The 8,135-nt window shown below is 44.4% G+C and overlaps 1 pseudogene; it reads left to right on the top strand.

The window, feature by feature from the left end:
- Positions 1-2,684: 2,684 nt before the first annotated feature.
- On the top strand, positions 2,685-3,276 carry Rpl13-ps20 (ribosomal protein L13, pseudogene 20; annotated as a pseudogene).
- Positions 3,277-8,135: the final 4,859 nt, after the last annotated feature.

The following is an 8,135-nucleotide window of genomic DNA, read 5'->3' as shown; positions in this document are numbered from 1 at the left end:
TACAGCCTCTGCTTGGGTAGAAACAGAGTTCCATGTTGTATGCGTCCTAACATCTAATCTGAAGATAAACTAGTTTGTCCTGAAACAAAACCATAAGCAAAATTTCAAAAACCACGACGTGTTGGGATTAAGTCATCTGAATGAGCTGTGCGGATTCACCCATCCAACTAGCATGTTCCCTGGACAGTCAATGCCGTTTGTCAAGTCATTAAAATCTACCACATACATCTACACAATGGAATATTACTCAGCTATCAAAAACAATGCCTTTATGAAATTCATAGGCAAATGGTTGGATCTGGAAAATATCATCCTGAGTGAGGTAACCCAATCACAGAAAAACACACATGGTATGCACTCATTGATAAGTGGCTATTAGCCCAAATGCTTGAATTACCCTAGATGCACAGAACACATGAAACTCAAGACGGATGATCAAAATGTGAATGCTTCACTCCTTCTTTAAAAGGGGAACAAGAATGCCCTTGGCAGGGAATAGAGAGGCAAAGATTAAAACAGAGACATGTGGAAAGCCGTAATAGCTTCCGCCGTTACAAGATGGCGCTGGCTTCCGTTGCGGCAGCCCAGCTCCTCCCTGTAAACAAGCTGTGTGTGCATGTGCAAGAGTGTGTTCACGCCAAGTCTTTGCCCACCCCGGGGCGTGCCAGTGAGATCATGGGTAAGCGACCAATCAGGCATGGACCCGCCGTGCTAGGGTTTTATAAGCAGCGCCTTTCTGGGCCCCAGGTGTCTCCTCTTCAAGATGCAATAAACGCTTTGCTGCAGAAGGATCCTGGTGTCCGCGTGCGTTCTTGCTGGTGAGACGATAGCACGGGACAGAGACAGAAGGAACACCCATTCAGAGCCTACCCCCCATGTGGCCCATATATATACAACCACCCAATTAGACAAGATGGATGAAGCAAAGAAGTGCAGGCAGACAGGAACTATATGTAGATCTCTCCTGAGAGACACAGCCAGAATACAGCAAATACAGAGGCGAATGCCAGCAGCAAACCACTGAACTGAGAACAGGATCCCCGTTGAAGGAATCAGAGAAAGAACTGGAAGAGCTTGAAGGGGCTCGAGACCCCATATGAACAACAATGCCAAGCAACCAGAGCTTCCAAGGACTAAGCCACTACCTAAAGACTATACATGGACTGACCCTGGACTCTGACCTCATAGGTAGCATTGAATATCCTAGTAAGATCACCAGTGTAAGGGGAAGCCCTGGGTCCTGCTAAGACTGAACCCCCAGTGAATGTGATTGTTGGGGGGAGAGTGGCAATGGGGGAGGATGGGGAGGGGAACACCCATAAGGAAGGGGAGGGGGAGGGACTAGGGGGATGTTGGCCCGGAAACCGGGAAAGGGAATAACACTCGAAATGTAAATAAGAAATACTCAAGTTAATAAAAAAAAAAAAGTTTTGCAAAAAAAAAAAAAAATCTACCACAATTTCCCCGAACCGATTAGATTATTTTCCTGTCTTATGAAGTTTATCATGGTATCATGGACCCTTATAGGTAGTGAAATCATATTTTCCAAATACTATATTAAATCTTTTGTCTATTTTATTTGCTTAAATACTCATTAACTTTCATACTCCCTGGGAAGATATGGATTTTGCAGACCACAAGACTAGTTATCCTGCTTATAGATGTTGAAATCAAAACTCAAAACCAGACCGACTCACCTGCAAGGCTGGTTCTATTAACCATTGCCCTCCCTCCTCTGGGAGCCACAGACCTGCATACCAATTACTGAAACACCACACACACTCACACACACCACACACACACACCACAGACACACAAACACCCCACATACACCCCACACCACACACACACCACACACCACACACACAAACATACCACACACACAAACACCACACACACACACACACAAACACCACACACAAACAACCCCCCCACACACACACACAAACACACACAGAGCAGAAAAACACATGCATGGATGCTGCCACAGTGCATGCCTCTGGGTTTCTAGGCTGGGGGGACACACAGAGGAAGAAAATCTGCGGTTAAATTTGGCTAAGGGAAGCAAAGCCCCAACCACATGGCGGGACTTAATGTCAGAAAACGTTGATCCCATAACCTGCCCACCCATCTATAGTGGCTAATCCTCCTGCAGGGTTGGTTAGTTGCAACTCTGATGGGAAGCAGTTGTGCATGCTGCTGCTGGGTAGTCCAGTTACTATTTCTCCCGTGTGTGGATGCACACTGTGTCTGCCCTATGACTGAAGGCCATCGGCAGGCCAGTTGGCCAGAGACAGGACCACAGTGTAAGCTGAGCACCTTTACTGGCTGTGATAGCTGGTGTCTGTTGGTTTCAGGGAAGCATACCCAGTGGATTCCAAAACAGATGTGTTCACACCCTGATGGCCCCTCGTGTGTTCACACTATGATGGACCCGCAGCAGCTTTGCTGGCCCTCAGGGAGGACAGACAGATACAGCTGTGCCCAGCACAGCAGCTGGCCCAACCAGAAAAACGTAGGTTCACAATTTATCTCACTCTTTGGTTCCTTCTCATTATACTTCAGAATTTCTTAGCTAACGCCTAGCCGAGGCCTTCTAAAAAAATGTTTACTGATATCTTTATCCTTTATAAAGATATCTTTAACCCTTTCTGCTCAGCCGTTCTCCTGTACAAGAGGCAGCCATGGTGCCCAGCTGGAATGGCATGATCCTGAAGCCCCACTTCCACAAGGATTGGTTGGTTCAACCAGCCAGTACTTAAGATCCGCAGCCGCAAGGCCAGGCAGGCCAAAGTGCCCCTCCCCCCATGTCTGGTTCCGACAGGCCCATCGTGACATGCCCTATAGTTAAATACCACACCAAGGTCCGGGGCTTAGAGGAACTCGGGGTGGCTGGTCCACAAGAAAATGGCTCACACCATCGGCATCTCTGTGGACCCAAGGAGGCGAAACAAATCCACTGAGTCACCGCAGACAAACGTACAGCGCTTGAAGGAGGGCTACCACTCCAAGCTCCTACTTTTCCCCGGGAAGCCTTCTGCTCCGAAGAAGGGAGACAGTTTTGCTGAAGAACTTAAATTGGTCACGCAGCTAACAGGACCTGTGATACCCAACCGGAATGTGTACAAAAAGGAAAAGGCCAGAGTCATCACAGAAGAAGAGAACTTGAAGGCTTTTGCCAGTCTTTGCATGGCCCGTGCCAGTGCCCAGCTCTTTGGCATCCAAGCAAAAAGGGCGAAGGAAGCTGCAGAGCTGGACGTTGAAAAGAAAAAGTAATGTGCAGTTGGAGAGTTGTAATAAATTTTCCATAAAGCAAAATAAATAAATAAATAAATAAAACCAAGATATCTTTATAAAGAAATATCTGTATCCTATATAAAGATGATCTTTATAAAATAGGGTTTTTTTTTCCCCTCTTCAAATGATAGAGAAACAAAAAGATAAGGAAAAATGCTGAGTTCAAACTGGCAACTTTTATAGCAGGTGCCTGTAAACAACGTCAAACACTCGTGGGAGGAAGCTAACCTAAATCAGTCCGCACCTGAGACCCGCATAGCATTCCTATGCCCATCTTTGTTTTTCTTAAGCTTGGCGAAGGTGTTTCGGCCTTCAGCCTCTCGGAGCTGAAACTAGCTGCAAGTCTGTAAAATCAGTGAGAAGCACGTCGGATGTGCACAGATATTTAACAGATCTACTAAAAACCACCATGTTTCCTTCAAAACATTAAATATTGTTACACTTAAGGCCAAGTTGAAATTTCTGCAGTTATAAACATCACTGAGAACACTTCCTTAGTGGCAGCAAACTATGTTTTTTAACAACCGTGATACCAAAAAAATCTTACTTTAACTTTAATTGTCTGTAAAACTTCTATATGACCTGAACAACAACAACAAAAACATTTCTCACCTGGTGGTGGTGCTGGGGGTCAATATAGTTAATCCTAGCACTCAGGAGGCAGAGGCAGGCGGATCTCTATGAGTTTGAGAACAGTCTGATCTTACAAAGCTAGTTCTAGGGCCACAGAGAAACTCTATGTCTCCAAAAACAAAGACAACAAAAACCAAACAGAAATTCTCAGTTTCTCTGCCTCTTAAAGATTAGGTAAAAGAAGGATTGCAGGTAAGCGTTTTGCCTACGTGTGTGTATATGTACCCCAGGTAAGTGTCTGGTACCCACCGAGGTCAGATGAGGGGATTGAATCCCCTAGAACTGGACTTTTGGATGGCCGTGAGCACCGTGTGGGTGCTAGGAGCTGAACCTGGGTGCTCTGCAAAAGCAGCAAGTGCTCTTAGCGGACACGCCATCTACCTCTCCAGCCCCTGCTTGGAATTTTAATTCTTTTTATCTAAAATCACCATTGCGGTTAATTCTCCCAGCACAGATGCTTTGCTAGAATATCTCCTCGCTTCTATCTTCACATCTTTACACTCGAGAAAAAGGTTTATTTTTAATATTTGAGCCACGGTCCCATCAGATAAGTTAACAAAATATAACCAAATACTTTAATGTGAGCGCTAAAAAGAAACATGTAGTGGCAGAGAGATACTTGTGGGGATAAGAACACTCACTCGTGGGGCTGTGGACCTGGTGCAGTCTGCCTTTGCATGCATTCTTCACTCCTAGCTCCAGGGTCTCTGTGCCATACACGAGCGGAGTGTAGTCAGCGGGCACCCTGACCCCTGAGTCTGCAGTGAGACCCCCAGGTTTACATACAGCTCATACCTACAAGTCAGTGACCTTGGACAGTGACCTGACCTCTCCTCCTTCAGTTTCCTTTGCTGCAGAATGGGGCTGACAAAATTGCCCACCATTTAAAGATTTTACACAGATGGGGACTGGTGGGGGGAGGCATTGCATTTCTGTCTTATTCTTATTTCTGTTAAGTGTCGCAGGGTGCAGTGAAGACATGTTTACACCAGAATGGATGGGAGAATGGGATGATGCCAAGTCTAGAATGATTTCTAATCATATGTATAGATATAGATACAGATATAGATGATGCCAGGTATAATATATATATACATATTTATACATATATATATAATGTATATGCAATGTTCTTTTTATTCCCAACTTGACAGGGACCTTAGTCATCTTGAAGAGACATATCTGGATTAGTCCAAAAGGAGTTCCTGGGCTGATTCACTTGAACTGAGACAACTCTCCTTAAGTATGGGTGTCACTGTGTCACGGGTTGGGAATCTCAGACTGGCTAAGAAGGAGAAGATGGGCTGACGTCAGGACTCATTGGTCCGTGCCTCCTGACTGTGGGTGTCAAGCTCCACCACCACAGACTGTACCTTCGCACTGTGAGCCGAGCCAACCCTTCCTTCCTTCCTTCCTTCCTTCCATTTATTTTACTTTTCCCGCGGCAGCAAGTCGGGCGACTGACACAGAAAAGGACCCCTTCACGGTGCTGTGCAGATGGAAACTAAAGATAAAGTCCTCGCTCAGAAAGGAGCAGCTCCAGAGACGTCGACCGAGCCGCTGAAAGTTTTCATGCGAGTAAAGCAGGACTGCGTAGCCTCGCTCTTCTCAGGACTGCGTAGCCTCGCTCTTCTGCCTAAACGTGAACAGAGAATGATACAGTGGTGTATAAAACAGAGAGTTGAGAGCAAGGGAAGCCCTTACAACCCCTCCTCCATAAAAGCAAAAGAAAATTTTCCTAGACGTTGGAAAGGAAGGAAGGAACAAAGGGGAGGGAGGGTTGGAGGGAGGGAAGGAGGGAGAGGAGAAGAAAGATGGCTGAATCCCAGTGGCCACTAGGCCAGTGGGAACACTCAAAGGTTCACACACAAGAAGAAGAGACCTAACCCTGAAGTCACACAGGAACCGAAATGACAAACCATGGGAAGGCATGGGAAGAGGACCTCTTTACAAGAGCTGCGCAGTGTGACTTCCAAATGTATAATTTTGAACAAAATATTATGAGTTTCTATATTTACATGTGAATAACACCATGCGCAAACTAAACCTAAGATTGTATTTATACCACATGCCACAAAGCAGCAGCAGAATGAACAGTTTTACTACATTTTAAACAATTGATTTCATGCAACGCGTATTCGCTGACCACTATAGAACAAAGTTAGAAATCATCACCACAGAAATTCGAAACATTTGCAAACACTCAAAATTTAAACACATGTTCCTAAATACCCATTGGGTAGAGGGAATCAGAACGAAGATTAGAAAATATTTTAGGGTGAAACCCAAGCACAGCATACCAGCTAAACCTATAATTAGAGGAATGTTTAAAACTACGACCACACATAAAAAATGCAGGCTTGAGAAAATTAATAAAGTCTAAAATTAATTATTTGAATAATGAACAATATTGACGGACTATTAGCTAAGTGACCAAGGAAACAGGTGTGGGGTGAGCCAAACTGTGAAAATCAGGAATGAACAAGAGGGCAAGACTTACAATCTTACAGACATTTCTAGAGGGTCAAAATGAACCATCAAGACCAACTGAAGACAAAAAAGATGCATATCCTGGGAAGGTAAAATGTTAAAAGTGACTCAAGACGAACTAGAAAAGCTGGATAGACATGCAGTAAAAAAAGAAAGATCGAAATCGTGTTTCACAAACTCTACCCCCGCCCATGTCTGGATGACGTCACTGACAAGTCCTACTAAATATTTAAAGATAGATGGCGGCTAATCCATAAATTATCCTTCTCCAACACATTTTTTTTAAGTAGATGCAAAGAGAACACTTTCAAAGTCATTTTAAAGGGCCAAAAGGTTGAGGCCTCAACCCTACACAAAGAGCTATAAACAACTGAAGAAAGCTGGGAGCAAGAGACAGGTAGTCTTCCTCAGAGAAGAGGACACCAATTGGTTATCTAATACCAAATGATAAGTCCTGAAAATATACATGCAGATAACATTATATTAATTTAATATATAAATATATATGTGTATATACCTCATTTTTTTTAATTATTAAAAGAAAGGCCAGTATTATCCTAATACTAAAACCAAACATATCATTTCAGAATAAGAAAACCAAACTGGAGAAATACTCTGGTAAGACACTTCAGTGACCATCTCCTCACAAGGAAGTTGATTTAAAGAGCTCTCTATACACCATAGGACCAATAGCAGCCAAGGATTCAAGTAGGAGACCATAATGCTTGTTGGAGGTACAATAGAGGGAAGAAGACCGAAGGTGGGGAAGTTGTTTACATGTTTACATAATCTCTTGCCCAGCTCTGAACATACAGTATGTGGAGACAGTTACCCTCCTGCTTGGGGGAGGAAAAAAATAAACACTAAGTCCTGGACCCAGCCTTGAAACACAGCACAGTTCAGCACAGAAAAACCTGGGGAGGCAAAGCCGTTCAGCCTCTGCTCTCATGGCCTGAACCCGCAAACGGATGCTTTGGGCTCTCTAAAGCCAGTTGAGCACACTTTCTCCCTACTACTGCCCCAATCTCAGTAGAGCCAGGAGTAAGATTTCTCCCGTTGAGAGCTAGACAGGAAACTGTATGTTGGCTCTGACTGAGGCTAATGAACCCTATAGGCTGACTGATCCTGTCATCCCTGCCCTCAGTCTACTGTTGACTGACAGCCTCTGGGACTTTCCAGTGCTAGGTAGAAACCCAGTCCTGCTCAAGCCAACTTCTATACAAACCTGAGTCACCCACGGGTGGTTGAACGGTCTTAGGTCTTGATGTCATCTCAGCAGCAGACATCTCATAGCAGAGTGGACTTTGATTCTACCCTAGACTGTTGGGCTCTAGGTTTCTGACCCATCAAAAGAATTGGTAGCCATCTGAAGGACCATTCCACCACTAACCCCCAATGCCAAGCATAATAATGTAAAAAAGTTATAATGATTATTACCTTTCTGGGGAAAGAAAGTAAGTAAAACATGACAAGCCACTACATAGGAGCATACATCACCCTCCATGGTGATATCTTCTACCAGGAAGAATTCTAAGGCATCTGGATATAGGCCACTGACTATGCACAAATGTAGCCTAAGTCAGCCACCAGGAGATGTTTGCAGTGACAGACTATCCATTTTAGACACCTCTTTAATCATCATAAGCAATGCACCAATGGCAGGCCGGAAAAACACAAGCTTGGCCTGTGCTCTAATGTTAAAACACAGAGAGCAC

This window comes from Rattus norvegicus, chromosome 2 (assembly GCF_036323735.1).
Source record: "Rattus norvegicus strain BN/NHsdMcwi chromosome 2, GRCr8, whole genome shotgun sequence".
In the NCBI taxonomy this organism is placed as follows: Eukaryota; Metazoa; Chordata; class Mammalia; order Rodentia; family Muridae; genus Rattus; species Rattus norvegicus.
This window is presented reverse-complemented; position numbering and strand designations above follow the sequence as displayed.